The sequence below is a fragment of the Lactuca saligna genome, chromosome 4 (genome assembly GCF_052625555.1).
Source record: "Lactuca saligna cultivar CGN05327 chromosome 4, ASM5262555v1, whole genome shotgun sequence".
Classification (NCBI taxonomy): Eukaryota; Viridiplantae; Streptophyta; class Magnoliopsida; order Asterales; family Asteraceae; genus Lactuca; species Lactuca saligna.
This window is the reverse complement of record NC_136420.1, coordinates 48,171,045-48,191,214: the sequence shown is the minus strand read 5'-3', so window position 1 is coordinate 48,191,214 and position 20,170 is coordinate 48,171,045.

The following is a 20,170-nucleotide window of genomic DNA, read 5'->3' as shown; positions in this document are numbered from 1 at the left end:
TATTTGTAAAATCATAAATAACTCAACCCACCAAAAACTGACCAAAAATAATAATACTAATAAATAAAAAAAACCAAATAAAAACAACAAAAAAATAATAATAATAAACAAAACAAAACAAAAAACCAAAAAATGGTAATGGATACTTTACGAGGGGTTAATGTTATTGTAGCTAGCCCAACCAATAAATAGTCTTCATGTTTTTTTTTTTTTTTTCTTTTTTGTATTTTATGGACATAAAATCAATTTTTACCTATTAAAAAAATTGACTTGTAATTACCGGTCATAAAAAGTTGTGGCATCCCACGTAACATTTTAGTCATTAATATTTGTTTTGGCCTTGAGATGGATATTCTATTATTATTACTAGGTTATAAAAATCTTAAAAATTCAATTATTACTATGTAATTTTATGAATATTAAAATTAAGAACATTTAAAGAACATTAAAATTGTTCCTTCAGAAAATTAGGAATATTATTTATTAAAGTAATTAACTTTTGAGTTGTTCACATCTGGAAAACTATGTTTTTTGTACACATCTAAGTAACGTACTTATTACAAGTGTTCACATATGACAATTATAATCTGCTTGTATGACATGCTATAGCAGGTCATAATCATCATATGTGAACACTTCCAACAAGTTTATTACTTAAATGTGTAAAAAAAATAGTTATCCAAATATGAACAACGAAAAGTAAGAGCAAATTACACAAATGGTCCCTACAGGTTGGGGGGATTTGTATGTTTGGTCTCTAACTTATTTTTTTTAACTTGGATAATCCCTACTGTTTACTTTGTTGCGTGCTTATCCCTATCTTACCTAAAAAGAATATTGTGTCCTTATTAATTTATTTTTTTTATTAATTTTCTTATTTATGTATTTATTTTTTATATTTTTTTAAAAATTAGTAGACCATATATATCTATATCTCTCTACATCGTAAACCTGAAACAATATTTGAGAAATTTAATCTGAATCCCACCGGTCACCATCTAATCTTTCATCCTCCTCAACTTCTATTTTGTTTTTATCTTTAGTGATATCGACGTATTCACAATCTCTTTTTTTTTTTTTGGTTCATTAACTCTGGCGAGCCAATAACACAATGCACTAAAGATGAAGAAACAATGGGTTGTGGTGCTAGGTTGTGGTGTTGGTTCGCTAGAATTGAAGGACGGAAAAAAATGATGTTGTAGACGTCGAAGTCATTAAAGATGGAAAGGAAATAGAAGTTGAGGAAGATGAAAGATGGGACGGTGACCGGTGGAGACCAGATTAAAAATTTTCAAATATGGTTTTAGGTTTAAGGTAAGGAGATACAAATATGTAGGGCCTATTAAATTAAATTTTTTTTAATATATAAAAAATAAATACATAAATAAGAAAATTAATTAAAAAATAAATTAATAAGGGCACAATACTCTTTTTAGTTAAGACAATGACCAAGTACGCAACAAAAACAAACAATATGCTAAAATATCGTTTATCGTAAACTCACTTTCATTTAGATCATAAAGGCTAAAAAGTAGTTTATCGTAAACTCACTTTTTACGTCATATAACGTTGTGCCGGTTTCATCGTGAAATTTCGATAAGTCATAACTTCTTCGTTATAACTCGGATTTTAGTGATGTTTTCGTCTAAATATTTCTAACGAGATAATTTACAACTTTCAATAACATTAATTTTTACTTATTTCCAACTTAAATTTTACATTTTCATTAATTTCAATATTTGACATTTTGATCGGAATCTCATAAGACTTCCTATCACTTTCTGAATGATTCTAAACATAGTTTTACTTCAATTCTCGTAAAGACTATCTTGTTAGAACGCAACGCTCAAAATTATATAATTATATAATAATCACTTTTAAACTAACAAAACACGATAATTGTATGTGTATGTTACATGTGAACTGATATGACGGTGCATGATCTCATGTAACTGTGTTCTACATAATCCAGCAACAACGAAGTTAACAAAAAATGTTGTATATTTTGAACATTTTGGAAACTTAATTACACTTTTAAGTTATTTTCTATTTACCTGAGGGAACCGGTTCCATAAGGTTTTATTTGAACACATGTATATTTCTTTGGTATTCTGTTTACAAATAGTATATTTTAATGGTATTTTTTATCCTAAAAACCTTCAATGATATTTTTTTGAACATTTTTGAAATTCCGCATAACATGATGGTAATCTATAATACTTGGTTTAATGGTATTTAATGTACTAAAAAAACAACAATGATCTTTTTTGTACATTTTAAAATTTTGTTACATTTTTATGTCATTTTCCCTTTTGTGGTAAGTGTTTGTCACATAAATTGTTTTTGAGAGTATTCCAGATCTCTTTTATAGTTTTACAACCACAGATATAGTTGTAAACAACAGGTGGCAAAGCACCTCTCATCTCTCTCATACAACGCTTCTTAATGTTTTTTTAGCCTTGTTGTTTGTTCTTCTATAGTAGAGGTTGAACTAGATGTTCCTAAATTTTGTGCAGTCGGTGGTGCTTGAACACTTCTGTAACGCCCCGTTCAAAGAATAACGATTCATGGATCCCCAGGATCAAGAGTAAGGGCGTTTTGGTCCTTTAAGGGTAGTGGGTTGTATTCGAGAAGGTTTCGGACCGGTGTATGTTGATAGAAGCTTAAGGCTTCTCGCTACCTTCGCGTGGATATAAAGTTCGTCGTAAACGGATCTAGAATGAAGGAGTTATGATGCTTCAAAGATATTGGCATGTATGTCCCTTGATGGAAAAAGTGATGAAAAAGAACATACATGTGTTTGGAGACACGCGTGGGTACGCCCAGCGTAAGCTGGGTTACATCTAGCGTAGTAGGGTGAGTGATCGCGGGTACCAAGACGCGTACGCCCAACATACTAGAGTTACGCTCAGCATACGCTAAGAGTCATTTAACCCTAATTTTTGGGACATCCACTATAAATGGAACATAATGGTTCTCACCCTACCCTCCATAGACACTCTCTTATCCTCAGAAAACCCTTGATAGTCGTCCCACCTCCAGTGTTGGGTGTGTTTGACCTTGGAGAACCCATTTTGGTGGATTAAAGCTTGGAAGCAGAGAGAAGAAGGTTGGCAAGGAGGAACCTTTGAAGCTAGAGCTTGTAGATCTGGGATAAGTGCTTCATTTCGGACCTCTGCAAGGTAAAAAGTCTTGATCTTGATGATTAATCTCTTAGATCTCCTCTAGTACAAGTTTATGGACCTTTTGGTCCTAAGTTTGGGTCTTGGTGGGTTAAGCTCGTTTCGAAGACCAGGGTTGCCTCCCTTAGAGTCATATGAGTCCCATAAGCAGTAAAGTTCCAACCTTTGGGGTTCTATTAAGCCCATGCATGAGATCTAGTCCTCTTCTTGGATGTAGAAGGTCATTTCGGAAGTTTGAGTTGGTTTGAGCCATATTAGGTCACCAAGTCAATGACTTTATGGTTTAAGTCATGAAATAAGACCTGGATCTGAGTTTGTAGCCCTTGGAATGGAGTAGTAAGAACTTAATAAGGAAATGACTTATCAGAGCACTACGCTGAGCTACGTGTAGGTACGCCCAGCGTACTCATCATGGAGCTGGTACGTTGAGCGTACATTGAGTTACGCCCGGAGTAACGTTGTCAGTTAGGCCTTGAGTATTTGGGCCTCAGTGTGGGTTGCGCCTTAGACTTTGGGTCTTTGGGCCTTAGTGGGCCATCAGAAATCATATTATATGGACCAAGAAATATATTGTGGGATTAGGATGAGGTCCATTAAGGGATTGGGCCTAATGTAGCCAAATTGGGCCATTAGTGGGTCACTAGTGGGCTTGAGAAGCTTACCTAGTGTTGGGCCCTTCATATTCTGGTGTTGGGCCTTAGTCATGGACCAGTTCGGGTTAAGGGTAAAATGGTCAATTTACCCTTGGAAGGATATTGTGCTTGGACTAATGATTGTTTTGCTGCTTCGAATAGTTCGGGATTTTCGGTGAGTCGGTGATTCTAGAATCTGCTTCTTTAGTTCAGAATTTCGGTAGTTGCTAGGTGAGTTATCCTCACTATATCAACAAGGTCTAAGGCACCAAGGTTGACCCTTTATCGGATTGTAATCCGAGTATTGTTGTTATGTTATTGCTTTGCTATGTTTGCATCCTGGTAGTTAGGGTGGTATATGTTAGAGACCCGATTAGGTCAGTATCCTGGTTAGGATGATGTTATGTTATGTGATCTGCTCGATCGGTGTGTTTGGATGTGAATTGTTATATGATTGTATGTTTATGTGCACATGGTTGTTGGACTGGGGATGGGTTGAGGCGGGTCCTGCTTTGTGCTGTAGGCCAACATACCCAAGGTGGACCGGTTATCCCGAAGGCCCAGCGAGCGGTCCGGATAGGCTGTATCCGAGGCTCGGAGAGTGGACCAGACCGACTGAAGGCCCGGTGCGGGCGGACCAGTCATACTGTAGACTCAGAGAGTGGACCAAGTGGGTTGAAGGCCCAGTTCGGGCGGACCAACCACACTGCAGACTCGATGGATATAGCTAGACTCGGAGGGTGGACCAGGTGGACTGAAGGCCCGGTGCGGCGGACCAATCACACACTAGACTCGAAGTGCATGACTGTTCTATGTTCTGTTATGGTATGACATGTTATGTGTATGGTATATGTGGTTGGTATTTTGGGGGTATCTCACTAAGCTTTCAGACTTAAAATTGTGGTTTAAATGTTTCAGGTACTTCAGGAGACCGTGGCAAGGCAAAGGCGTGATCGTACCGCTCCTCATGTTTATGTTTTATGATATGGTTTCTGGGAAGACTCTGACAATAATTGTATTGAAATCCTTTTTGTAATAACGTAACGAAACTGGGTTGTTTTTGAAAAGTTTAAATTGGTTGGAATTTTTAGAGCGTTACAAGTTGGTATCAGAGCCTTGGTTTGAGTGAATTGGAGGAACATTCGTGTGAATCCAGTCTCAAATCAAGGAGAGTTTTCAAAAGAGAATTTAAAATGGTTTTCAAAAAATGAGTAAAGGAGGACGTGGAGGTACGATCAGCAGGAGCCAGTAAGTAGCCCCAAAATACCATACAAGTTATTTGTTTATGTGATATGATAGAACACCATGATAGTACTAGGCTAGGGATCTTCAGGAATTGCATGATAGAGTTGCCTGATTTATGATGCCTGCTAGCCTAGGGTTCCTTTTTGTATGAGATTTCCAGTGTTCCTCTAGGAGTGAGGGTTGAGTGCTTGTTATGTCTGTTCTTCTCTAGGGTGTTGGGGTGATACTTGATGTAAATATGGGTAGGTGTGGAAGGTAGTATGGGCCCATACTACTGAAAGCACATGACACATACGCGTATCAAGGAAGTCACAACCCCTAGGGCTAGGTTGAGAGTCGGTTCCCGAGTTAGTGCGAGGTTTCTGATGTTTGCGGTGTTTTTTAGTATGGTGGTTACGAGGCATGCTGGGAGTAGATCCGGGTCAGGATCAGGAGCAGGAGAGGGCGGTCAGGGTGGGTCAGCACCACCCAAGGTTATCGGTCAGATGAGCACAGACGACTTGGATGCTAGGATTTCTGAGATCCTACATGATGAGGTTGCTGCTATGTTCCGGGTCGAGTTGCCGGAACTGTTTGGGTCGATCAAGACCGCCATGGTCGAGTATTTTGATGAGCGTTATGCAACTCTTATAGAGACGGCTATCGCGGCGGCTACAGTGACTGTAGCAGCGGCAGTGGAAGGAGCCGATAGAGGTTTTCAGTATCGTGACTTCGATAATACGAAGCCCCCTACCTTCGATGGGGTCAGGATCCGATTATTGTTATACGATGGTTGTCAGATTTGGAGGGATGTTTCATCACATGTTCATGCCCTGTTGATCAAAGGGTAAGGGGTGCTCTAAACCTTTTGAGGCTCGGGGCAAAGGATTGGTGGAGGTTAACCACGGGATCGTATTCTGATGCGCAACGAGCTGCAGTTCCTTGGGATCAGTTCAGAGAGATGTTCGGTACTTGCTATGTTCCACGAGTTGAGAGGGAGAGATTAGCTCAGGAGTTCCTGGAGCTGAAGCAGGATTCCGAGTCGGTGACGGAGATCACAAGGATGTTCACTGAGAGGGCGATGTTTTGCCCTGAGTTTGCTTCCGAGTAGGCTCAGATGTCCCGATATCTGAGCATGCTGAAGATGGATATCAGGTAGTTTGTGTATACGCAGAGGTGCGATACATTGTTGGAGTTGCAGGAAGCTGCTAGGCGGCGGGAATTGGAGATCGAGTTACAGTTGAGAGAGCAGAGGCAGGCTCCAGTACAGTCGCAGTCGGCGCCGAAACGGTCTAAGACCGTTGATTTCAGTTTCAGCAGTCAGGGCAGTCGCACTTGTGGGAAGTGCGGGAAGGGTCACACCGGAGTTTGTAGGTCCGGTGGTGCGTGTTGCAAGTGCGGGAGAGAGGGGCATTATGCGAGGGATTGCCGCCAGTCAGTCCCAGTTCAGGATATGAGGATTTGTTATCAGTGTCATCAGGTTGGTCACATGAGGGCCAACTGTCCACAGCTTACTGCAGGACCGGTGCAGGCTCCAACACCGACCACTTTGAGGATTACGGGTGGAAGTCAGGGTGGAGCAGAGCCCCCGAGGGATCTGGGTCGTGCATTTCAGCTTATAGCAGAGGAGATCAGGGCAGAGCCGGATTTGGTTGCGGGTATGTTTCCTTCTTGATATCTTGTTATCTTATGGTTGTTATGAAGTATTATATCTGCTAGTCTTGTTCGCATAATTCATGGTATTGCATTCGTTCGATTTTTCGGGTTTATGGTATTATTGAGGAATCGGTTAGTATCCAAGGGATTGATGGTCAAATTTTAGTTGCATGGTCTTGTTTTTGAGTATAGCATTGATCTATTTCATATTTTGTACAACACAATTATTAGTTTTTAAACTAATATAAATCTTTTTAGCACAAAAAATAAACAAATTGAAAGTACAATATCACACATCGAATGGCGACAAAACATAGTTGGAACCGATCCAAAACATCGGTTTTAATGTAAGTGTAACTATTGGGATTTGTACGTTGAATGTTGTGGAGGTAAACAGGCAAGTTGGTAAAGCTTTCTTCATGGTCATTGTATAAGAAACTCATCTTTAATGTTGAAGAGTTAAATAGGAATTTAGCGATAAGGATGATTTAATTCACTTGAAAAGAAATTAAAAGAAATGAAGTAGTAGTCAAATGCTAGTAGACAGTAGTCAAATTACAATCATGTGTCTGAAATTCATTGTACGATAAGACAACACATAAAGTAGCAGTCAAATGCTAGTAGACATCAGTCAATACCTATAATACAATAGTCTAATACAATCATGTGACCAAAATTCACTGTACGAAAAGACAACACATAAAGTAGTAGTCAAATGATAGTGGACAGTAGTCAATACCTATAACACAGTAATCCAATTACAATCATGTATCCAAAATTCACTGTACGATAAGACTACACATGAAGTAGTAGTCAATGGCTAGCAAACAGTAGTCAATACCTATAACACAGTAGTCCAATTATAATCATGTGTCTGAAATTCATTGTACGATAAGACAACACATAAACTAGTAGCCAAATGCTAGTAGACAATAGTCAATGCCTATAACACAATAGTCAAATTACAATCATGAGTCCGAAATTCACTGTACGATAAGACAACACATAAACTAGTAGTTAAATGATAGTAGATGGTAGTCAATGCCTATAACACAGTAGTCCAGTTACAATCATGTGTCCAAAATTCACTGTACGATAAGACTACACATAAAGTAGTAGTTAATACCTATAAAACAGTAGTTGAATTACAATCGTGTGTCTGAAGTTCACCGTATGATAAGACAACACATAAAGTAGTAGTCAAATGCTAGTATACGGTAGTCAATGCCTATAACACAATAGTCAAATTACAATAATGTGTCCGAAATTCACTATACGATATGACAAAACATAAACTAGTAGTCAAATGCTAATAGACAGTAATCTATACATATAAAATAATAGTCTAATGGCAGTATATAATTGAAGATATTTAGTTGTCCACACTAATAAAAATTTACTTCTCATAAACCAAAGAAATGACAGATTGTAGTTGTGGGACTCAAGGTATTATAAGGATCTCAAGAACTACCAACAACCCTAGACGGTTATTTTACGCTTGTCCTAAAGAGGTATTTGGGTTATCCTTTAATTATTTATATTATAATTTATTATTGAATATTCGCATAACATCCAAAATTTTCAACCAATTTAAACTTTTCAAAAACAACCCATATTCATTAATTCATTACAAAATGGTTTTCAATTCATTTATTATCAGAGTATTTACCAGAACCACAACATAAGTACATAAAACATGAGGAGCGGTACGATCATGCCTTCGCCTTGCCACGATCTCCTGAAGTACCTAAAACAATACACTGAAAACTGTAAGCCCGAAAGCTTAGTGAGTTGCCCCCAAAATACCAACCACATATACCATACACATAACATATCATATCATAAACAGAACAACCATGCACTTTGGGTCTACTGTGTGACTGGTCTGCCGCACCGGGCCTTCAGTCCACCTGGTCCACCCTCCGAGTCTAGCAACATACATCGAGTCTGCAGTGTGGTTGGTCCACCCGCACCGGGCCTTCAACCTACCTGGTCCACTCTCTAAGTCTACAGTATGACTGATCCGCCCGCATCGGGCCTTCAGTCGACCTGGTCCACTCTCCGGGCCTCGGCACATCTGGTCCGCCCTCGTGAGGCCTACAGCCTATCCGGACCGCTCGCTGGGCCTTCGGGATATCCGGTCCGCCTTGGGTATGTTGGCTTACAGCACAAAGAAGGACCCGCCTCAACCCAACCCCAATCAACCAACCATGTGCACATAAACATATAATCATATAGAAATTCATCACTAATCAACCGATCTAGCAAATCACATATATAGCACACTCTAACCAGGATACCGACCTAACCGGTCACTAACATAGCATCATCCTATATACCAGGATTCTGACCTTAACCAGGTCTCTAACATATACCATCCTAACTACCAGGATGTAAACGTATAGCAAAGCAACAACATAACAACTACCCGGATTTCCATCCGATAAAGGGCTGACCTTGGTGCCTTAGACCATGTCGATATAGTGAGGATAACTCACCTCGCAACTGCTGACTGAAGAGATAAGATCACGCTGCTCCAACCTCCGACACAAACTCCACCACTGATCAATACCAAATGACTGAACTCAATACATACCAATAATTACCAAAATACCTGGAAGTCAAATGGTCAACTCTTGGTCAAAGTCAAAGTCCTCAGTCAAAGTCCACCTTTCTGTGTGACCCTACTCACCGAGTCGCCCCATCGACTCGTCGTGTCCTGCAAATTCTGAGTCCATTTTTGCTCAACTCACCGAGTCATCCCTCGATTCACCGATTCACCGTTTAACCAGAAAAAGTTAGGACTCCACAACCAGGCTCACCACTTCTAAGAACAGACTCGCCGAGTCCAAGAACAAACTCACCGAGTCCAAGGTAATATTCAACGGACTCGTCGAGTTGTTCTTCCAACTCGTCGAGTTCATGCACATATTCATACTACTCGTCGAGTTCATCCATGAGACTCGCCGAATCCAGACGTGACATCTTCATCCAGAAGATTTCAGTCCATTCCATTGCTTCCAATACATTGATTTGGACTCCTAGGGCCAGATTCACACGTAAAGTTTCCAACTTTACGTGCATGCAAGGCTCAACAAGCTCAACAAGCTAAAGATGAAGGTTTAAGGCAAGGACACTCTCAATCAAGCCCAAGGACCGATGTTTTTTGCCCTTATGACTCCAATACAACCCAGATCTGAAGTTGCAACTTCAGATCTAACCTCTAAACCCGAAATGGATCCAATCCAAGCTAAAGAATCCCCCAAAACAACCAATATGGATGACAATAAGGAAAAGGCTTAAGGCAGTGGCTTCTTACCCCAAAGATGAGTCTAAACTGATGTAGACTTCAGATCCACAAGCCCTCTTGATGTTATCCTCAATGTCTTCCAACTTCTCTACACAAATCTCTCCTTCCATGCTTTAATCTTCTCAACAATGGAGCCTCTCACGATTTAGGGTTTTCTGGAACTAAAAGGGAAGGTAAAGAGGCTGAGGGTGGCTATAATGTGCTTTATATATGGCACAAACCCCGGATTAGGGTTTTTCTCCCTTCAGCACCAACTCGCCGAGTCGAGCTGCTGACTCGACGAGTTGGTCACTTAACACGCGACCAAAATCACGACTCGGCTCGCCGAGTCTATACATGGACTCGCCTAGTCGATCCTCCTTAATTACACCAAGCACCCTGAACTTGCACTTCTGAACTCGGGGTGTTACAATATACATAATGTTTTTTATATTTATTTATCAGCCACCACAGTCTGGGTTTATTTGTTGGATGGATGAAGCAAAAGACGATAATTCATTGATAATTTCTAACTTAGCGCAATCGAAAAAGAAGCTTCAAAGCAAAATGTTGCACTTGAAGATATTTTGTAGTTGGATTTTCTTTTTTGGTGGTGTTGTCTACAAGTTGTAAGTTAAATGTCCATCAAGTAACTTTATGTAGCACTTATCTACTACTCTATGTAAAATGTAATATATGTTATTATTTGTAATGGTTTATGTTTCTATCTATGGTAATTTGTTGTTCTATCCTTTTCATATTATTTTGTACAAGTTGTAATCTATTTTTTCTGATTTCGTTTGACTGTAGAACATATGTTGTTTACAAATAAAAAGACAAAAATGGTAGACAGGAACATTGTGTTGAGTAACCGATAAAACAAACATGAATTCTGGAATATCAAATTTTGATTACATCAATTAGAAATTAGACATAGGGAAGCGAAGTTCTAACATATATAAGCTTTCTACCATAAATTTTAAGCTACAAAACAAACTTCATCTGAGATTAGAAAATAATTAAAAATAAGGTAGATTCTTCATAACATTCCAAGAATCAACATGGACAAACTCTCTACCGTTAGATTCCAAATGAAATAACTCCATAGCCACCAGTAAAATTCTTTATTCATCCTTATCCGGACGTGCATTTTTGATCTCGCTATGAATTATATGAAAATGCTTCACATGTCATTTTACTTGTAACATTTTTAATTTTACAACTTTTTTTGTACAATAATAACCTCAACCCATTTCATAATGAAACAAGTGAAAGACACGCCTCCAAAAATAACCAAAACAACATTTTGGGGGACCATGTGGTTAAGCTTCTTCTATGATGGTAATCAGAGCACATATCAAAATGCCTTCTTCTTGGGTGTTCCATGTTAGTGGTACAATATGATCCATCTTTTATGATACAAACTAATGTCATATTACTAAATTGTTATATACACAAGTATAGAATCTATTAGGTCGCATATAGTACATGCTATTTTGTGAAATATTACACAAAACACATGAAAGGTATCTAGTTTACTATTCAAAATAAATAAATAAATAAAAATATTGTATCCTATGGACAAAGGGTCACAATACTATAAGACAGTGCTACTTATATAAATTAATTCAACAACCCAACCACTAATATAAAACATACATAGAGATATATTACGTTAAAATTACTAATAAAAGACATGCATAGAGATATATTACCTTAAAATTACTTCAATAAACAAGCACATTATTAAAATACTACTCATCTTCTTCCCACATCGAAAACTCGTACGGATACTCTTTTTTCATAGCACTGACTTCTTTTTTTGTTTTCTCCAAATTGTACTCACGAAGTCCTAATTCATTCTTTAGCTTTCGAACAATTTCTTCACTAGAGCGGATCGAACTCTCGGTATATTGGATTTCTTACCTAGTAGTTATGATCCAAGTCTTTTTACGGTCAATGTCATCCCAATAGTTGTCTAGAAGCTGTCATTGGAAATAAAAATCCTTATAAGCCTTATCCACATCAACTTCTCTTTGTAAAAACACCTTTTTTTCATTTCCTCATCCATCTTCTCCATGTTGGGAGGGGGATTGGTTGAATCGTTCTGAACAATTGACTCGGGAGGAGGCTTATTGGTGGATGTAGATGGCCAATTAAATTTTGCCAATATCTTTTTCATCTCCTTTGATCTTTCTATCATTTTTACACTCCAATTTTTTATTGTTTCATTGATTTATGAATTGAAAACACATTTACATTATATATGACATTAGATAATAGTCAACGGCTAGAAGATAGCAGTCAAAACCTATAAAACAATTAGTCAATCGCATAAAGTAGTAGTCAAACGCTAGTAGACAGTAGTCAAAACCTATCAAAAAATAATCAAATTACAATCATGTATCCGAAATTTACTATACGATAAGACTACACATGAATTAGTAGTCAATGGCTAGTAGACAGTAGTCAAATTCTATAAAAATGTAGTCAAATTAGAATAAGGCCTTGGCAAATCACCATACGATATGACAACACATAATATAGTAGTAAAATACTATTTGATAGTAGTCAAAGACTATAAAAAAGTAGATAAAGTGTCAATTATATATAGAGACTTATATGTATGGGTATGAGATTTACAAATCGTATCCTTCTCGTTATTCTATAACCATCATACACATACAATCATGTCTACTACTCAATAAAAATGGTGGTTGATGCCACAAGAGAAGCGATTACAACTATTAATAAAAGAAGAAGAGATCAAGAGCGAGATTAAAGGCATTGAAGAAGATAGGAAATGGTTGGATGACTTACAAGCTGATATTTGGTCTAATATAAGGTCGATTCAAGACAAAGAACACGACAAAAAAAGTGTAAGGGTTTGGGTACGAGATGCAATAGACTACGCCAACAAAGAAGAGGTTAAAATGGAAAAGTTTCTCAAAAATATACAAAAAAATTACGATTGGGTGCTTCAAGAAAAAGCAAAGTATCCAACTGATTTTCCAAATCTTTAAATTTGACATTTTTGATTAATCAACTAGTAAGTTTATGTATTATTTATGAGTTTATCTATGTAATATGTTTTGTATATTTATTTTCTTGTTTGTTATGATTAATATATGTAATATGTACTATATATCATGCCCATCCTAGTGCGAAACTGTATAGCAGCAATAACAGGTGTCATCGATATACCAATCGGTTGACCTGAAACAAGCTGCTCCATGTATATCAACATAAATACACCGCACTCTCCAAACATACCTTCTTGTTAGGGCACATTCGTAACAGTAATGGATGCTTTCTGAACGGTCAAATCCATGTGGTTCCAGTAGCCAATGTCCAGTAGCATGTGATCCATAAGCTCTTCAAATCGCACAAAATCAATAATGTTCACGGTGCCAAAAGATCGCAAGTTGTCGTACAAACTCAACGACAACGTGTCCATCCATAACTCGCCAAGTACCCAAAGATGTGGATTGATGCAAATGGGAAAATAATCATGTTTTAACACACAACCGTTGCAATTAATTAGAACGTTTAATTAGTGTAATATGACAATTTAATTGACTCATATATTATTTTTTAATCACACGGTCAACTTCGAGCCAAGATATACATTCATCCAATGGGTCAATCGGATTTCTCATTGCACTTCCTGCTCACTGGAACATCTCAAATGCACCAAAAAATGATGATGGCATGATTGTCCATCGAACATCGCTCGGTCTCCACTCATTCAACCTACATTATATATGTAGTCAATAACTATCCATATAGTAATAAAATTATAGTAAATATAATTTTTAACTTGCTTACCGAAATGTATGGAGAGCTTAAATATTGTGAAGGTTTCAATAAACTAGCCGGACGACTTGGTCTTTGAATAGGAGGCTCGGGTATATGATTATTCGCATCCACAATGTCGCTATCAACAACCTTCTTTTTCTTCTTCTTCTATAAAAACATATTAATTTTTTTAATATACTTTGAAAAATTAAAAAATTAAATATACAAACAAAATATAACCTTCTTCACGATTTGTTTTTGTTTTCTACAATCCAACTTTGGTTGATTATCCAATTCATCATCCTCGTTTACTCGACTTGATTTCCGTTCACTACCGAATTGTTGGCTCATCGGGCTTGGCATCCGAAAACTAGCATCCACATTACCATTCCCCTTCATTTAAAGAAAAATAATTAATAAAAAAGCAAAGTAAATTTAACAATTAACTAACCTAATTTTTTGTTTTTTCTATACAAAGAATATACCAAATATAGCATTGTACTTTGCAAACTGTGTGATGATAACATATTTTATGACAAAGCCAGAACTACCAAAATACAAGGTTATTTTATCAAGAGATTATACTTCAAAATATCTATCAATTATAAACAAATAAAATTCTTCAAATTGATAGTACATTGCTATAATATGCTATAATTAATACATCATACTATAATTAAGAAATTATACTTCAAATTTCTTCAAATTGATAGTAAATTGCTAAAATTAATTATTTTACCTCAAAAGCTTGGTCTAAATATGTTTCCAAGTCATCCTCTTCTTAAACTCCCCCTTTTTTTTTTAATTCCTCGGATTTCTTCCTCCAAAGATTCAAGTCTCGCCAGTATTTCTCGCATAGTCCTTTTGTTAATTCCCACCGTATGAGTTCGTTCAGTGGACTGGGTAGAATGGTTGTTTTCACAGGATAGATCAGACGAAGATGCCCCCTACATAATTTATTTGATATATAAATAATAGTTGAAAATTATTAATATACTAGATTCTATTGTTACCATTTTACTTACATTTTTTCTAAAGTTGAAACGTACAGACGAAGGGACTTCAGACGATTCGACCTTCAAACTAGTAATATATGAAAAATAATTTGGCGTAGAGCACTCCACATCTGAGACAATCATCTTTCTTTTGGGTTGATGCGCCTCGTCCTCGTCAACATTGAAAACATCGCAATCTCCCTCCCAATTCAACTTCCTGACATGAAACCACCGCAATATATGAGGATAAAATCTATTTCTTTGAATCGCAGCATTTTCACGAATTATTGGGAACATCTCTCATATCCATGTCGTGTAATAAATATACAATAAGTGATAATTGTTAGCAGTCAATAACTATCCATATAGTAATAAAATTATAGTAAATATAATTTTTAACTTGCTTACCGAAAAGTATGGAGAGCTTAAATATTGCGAAGGTTTCAATAACCTAGCCGGACGACTTGGTCTTTGAATAGGAGGCTCGGGTATATGATTATTCGCATCCACAATGTCGCTATCAACAACCTTCTTTTTCTTCTTCTTCTATAAAAACATATTAATTTTTTTAATATAATTTGAAAATTTTTAAAAATTAAATATACAAGTAAATATAACCTTCTTCACGATTTGTTTTTGTTTTCTACAATCCAACTTTGGTTGATTATCCAATTCATCATCCTCGTTTACTCGACTTGATTTCCGTTCACTACCGAATTGTTGGCTCATCGGGCTTAGCATCCGAAAACTAGCATCCACATTGTCATTCCCCTTCATTTAAAGAAAAATAATTAATAAAAAAGCAAAGCAAATTTAACAACTAACTGACCTAATTTTTTGTTTTTTCTATACAAAGAATATACCATATATAGCATTGTACTTTGCAAACTGTGTGATGATAACATATTTTATGACAAAGCCAGAACTACCAAAATACAAGGTTATTTTATCAAGAGATTATACTTCAAAATATCTATCAATTATAAACAAATAAAATTCTTCAAATTGATAGTACATTGCTATAATATGCTATAATTAATACATCATACTATAATTAAGAAATTATAATTCAAATTTCTTCAAATTGATAGTAAATTGCTAAAATTAATTATTTTACCTCAAAAGCTTGGTCTAAATATGTTTCCAAGTCATCCTCTTTTTGAACTCCCCCTTTATTTTTCATTCCTTGGATTTCTTCCTCCAAAGATTGAAGTCTCGCCAGTATTTCTCGCGTAGTCCTTTTGTTAATTCCCACCGTATGAGTTCGTTCAGTGGACTGGGTAGAATGGTTGTTTTCACAGGATAGATCAGACGAAGATGCCCCCTACATAATTTATTTGATATATAAATAATAGTTGAAAATTATTAATATACTAGATTCTATTGTTACCATTTTACTTACATTTTTTCTAAAGTTGAAACGTACAGACGAAGGGACTTCAGACGATTCGACCTTCAAACTAGTAATATATGAAAAATAATTTGGAGTAGAGCACTCCACATCTGAGGCAATCATCTTTCTTTTGGGTTGATGCGCCTCGTCCTCGTCAACAATGAAAACATCGCAAACTCCCTCCCAATTCAACTTCCTGACATGAAACCACCGCAATATATGAGGATAAAATCTATTTCGTTGAATCGCAGCATTTTCACGAATTATTGGGAACATCTCTCATATCCATGTCGTGTAATAAATATACAATAAGTGATAAGTGTTAGCAGTCAATAACTATCCATATAGTAATAAAATTATAGTAAATATAATTTTTAACTTGCTTACCGAAAAGTATGGAGAGCTTAAATATTGCGAAGGTTTCAATAACCTAGCCGGACGACTTGGTCTTTGAATAGGAGGCTCGGGTATATGATTTTTCGCATCCACAATGTCGCTATCAACAACCTTCTTTTTCTTCTTCCTCTATAAAAACATATTAATTTTTTTAATATAATTTGAAAAAATTTTAAAATTAAATATACAAACAAAATATAACCTTCTTCACGATTTGTTTTTGTTTTCTACAATCCAACTTTGGTTGATTATCCAATTCATCATCCTCGTTTATTCGACTTGATTTCCGTTCACTACCGAATTGTTGGCTCATCGGGCTTAGCATCCGAAAACTAGCATCCACATTGTCATTCCCCTTCATTTAAAGAAAAATAATTAATAAAAAAGCAAAGCAAATTTAACAACTAACTGACCTAATTTTTTGTTTTTTCTATACAAAGAATATACCATATATAGCATTGTACTTTGCAAACTGTGTGATGATAACATATTTTATGACAAAGCCGGAACTACCAAAATACAAGGTTATTGTATCAAGAGATTATACTTCAAAATATCTATCAATTATAAACAAATAAAATTCTTCAAATTGATAGTACATTGCTATAATATGCTATAATTAATACATCATACTATAATTAAGAAATTATACTTCAAATTTCTTCAAATTGATAGTAAATTGCTAAAATTAATTATTTTACCTCAAAAGCTTGGTCTAAATATGTTTCCAAGTCATCCTCTTTTTGAACTCCCCCTTTATTTTTCATTCCTTGGATTTCTTCCTCCAAAGATTGAAGTCTCGCCAGTATTTCTCGCGTAGTCCTTTTGTTAATTCCCACCGTATGAGTTCGTTCAGTGGACCGGGTAGAATGGTTGTTTTCACAGGATAGATCAGACGAAGATGCCCCCTACATAATTTATTTGATATATAAATAATAGTTGAAAATTATTAATATACTAGATTCTATTGTTACCATTTTACTTACATTTTTTCTAAAGTTGAAACGTACAGACGAAGGGACTTCAGACGATTCGACCTTCAAACTAGTAATATATGAAAAATAATTTGGAGTAGAGCACTCCACATCTGAGGCAATCATTTTTCTTTTGGGTTGATGCGCCTCGTCCTCGTCAACATTGAAAACATCGCAAACTCCTTCCCAATTCAACCTCCTGACATGAAACCACCGCAATATATGAGGATAAAATCTATTTTGTTGAATCGCAGCATTTTCACGAATTATTGGGAACATCTCCCATATCCATGTCATGTAATAAATATACAATAAGTGATAAGTGTTAGCAGTAACACAATTTATCAAAAATAAAGATACAAAAAAAAAATTGTAAATGTATATTTGTAAATACTTCAATAAACATTCAAAGGTATAATAAATCTCGATAGTCTATACACATACGGATTTGTTGGATGATTGAGCATATGATCCTCAAATTTTTTAAACATACCTGACATTCTAGGGTATGTATTATACCATAGATAACTCCCCTAATAGAACCTATATTATATACAAAAACATTAGTTAAGCGTATAAAAAAATAGTATTTTATTAAAAATATCAAATTGACAAATATCTATTTCATTGCTCCAAGTCCTCTACCACCCACAACCATTCATTGATGACTTTATCATTGGACTTTTTTTCCCAAAAAAATGTGATTAAGAATATATAGCAAAATTGCTCGAACACCGTCATCAGTCGATATATCATTTAGGCCCTATAAATCGCCTATAAGTAAACTAGTGTCCGAGCGATGTGGGGAGACTCTTGACCGAAATAAATTATCACCATATTCGTGTTTATACATAGTAGCAAGTTCGGTCCTTGATCTCGGACACCAATCCATGTGAAGTCCAGACACGAGACATTACTCCTCGAGCCCAAATGACAATGTACGTCTAGAAAACTTAAAATGTAGACGCTCAGCAACGTCTGTTTCAGCAGTAGGGCACAACATATGCTATAACAACCCATGAATAAGAAGTCTGTCCCCGGACTGAGCTGGTAAGTTCAACAAGTAATCGAAGCAAGTTGTTAAAAAGATATTTCGCACTCGTCTGTTTAAGTCACTCAAAACTTCATGTAACTTATGACATGAAGCTTTAACAGATATGTTACCCATCATCCTTTTGTTTGGAAGCTACCAAATTAAATAAACATTAAGGTTATATAAAGTTTTATAAAAAGCATTGTACTTTGAGAATACCAAATATAACATTGTACTTTGAAAACAGTGTAACAATAACATATTTTATAACAAAGCCAAAATTACTAAAACACAAGCTTATTTTATCAAGACATTATACTTCAAACTATCTATCATTTATAAACATAGAAAATTCTTCAATTGATAGTAAATTGTTAAGATATGCTATAATGGAAACAATTAAAATAACATACTTTATCACAAAATGGAAACATGGAATCATAACATATTGTACACCGTAGGTTTCTTGAAAACATACAGTTTTATTTTATTTTTACTTTTTTCCAAAAAAAATCATGGAATCAACAATATATACTAGTGTTTGTTGGTTATAAATTTTTTTTTTAATTTTAAAAACCCGAAAAAGAAACCTACAGTGTACAACATTTAAATGCACAAACTGTGCATTAAATTGTTGTACACGGTAGGTTTCCAAAAAACCTATGGTTTCGTTAATTTTTTTTATGTTTTTTGAAAAATAAAATGATAAAATCTTAATATATATATATATATATATATATATATATATATATATATATATATATATATATAATTTCTTACCAGGTTACAACAAATTAAAAAAAAAAAACGAAAAAAAAAAAATTTGTAGGGTTCATACTAAACCTACGGTTTAATTTATTTTTTTTTCGGTTGTTTTCAAAAAAAAAAGTTATCTCCATTTACAAAAACTACTCCTAATCAACAATACGGTAAATATTGATTAAAAATGGATGTACCTCGTTGTTTTTTGGGTGCTTCATTGAGAGAAAATAGTATACAATGGAAGGAAAAATAAGGAAAAAATAGTTTAAATTGAAAAATAAGACATTATATATACTATGGGCCACAAAATAGTAGACGACCCACGAAAAAGTAGCCTATTGTGACAAAATAGTAGTTTTCTGCCGTTGACCGTAGTCAACTCTAATCTATCTATTATTTCGTGAGCTAATTTTGACTAATGTGTTTTTTTTTTGCTAATTATAGATAAATAACTAGTGTTTTTGGTTAGATTAGTAATTTTCCTATTATCAAATATTCTACACATATTCTAACACTCAAGGTCTTGGAAACTTTTTGTTGTTGAAATCAAGAAGTTGCAAAAGACATGTGACAAGATATTGAGAGCATTTTAGTCTTAAATTATTTGTCTATGTGTTTTATTTTTTCACTGAGGGCAGTTTAGTTCCCTAGTTCTATCTTCACCAACCAGTATCTCAAGTTGTATTGATTTGTTCTGTAATTTGATTTTGTTTTTTTATGTACCATTTCACCTACCAAAAGTTACCTAAAACGTTATGGTTTTCAACCAGAGACTTTAGAAGTAAAAGAAAAGTAAAATTGAACGGCGAACAAAATATAAATTGTTGGAAAGAAAA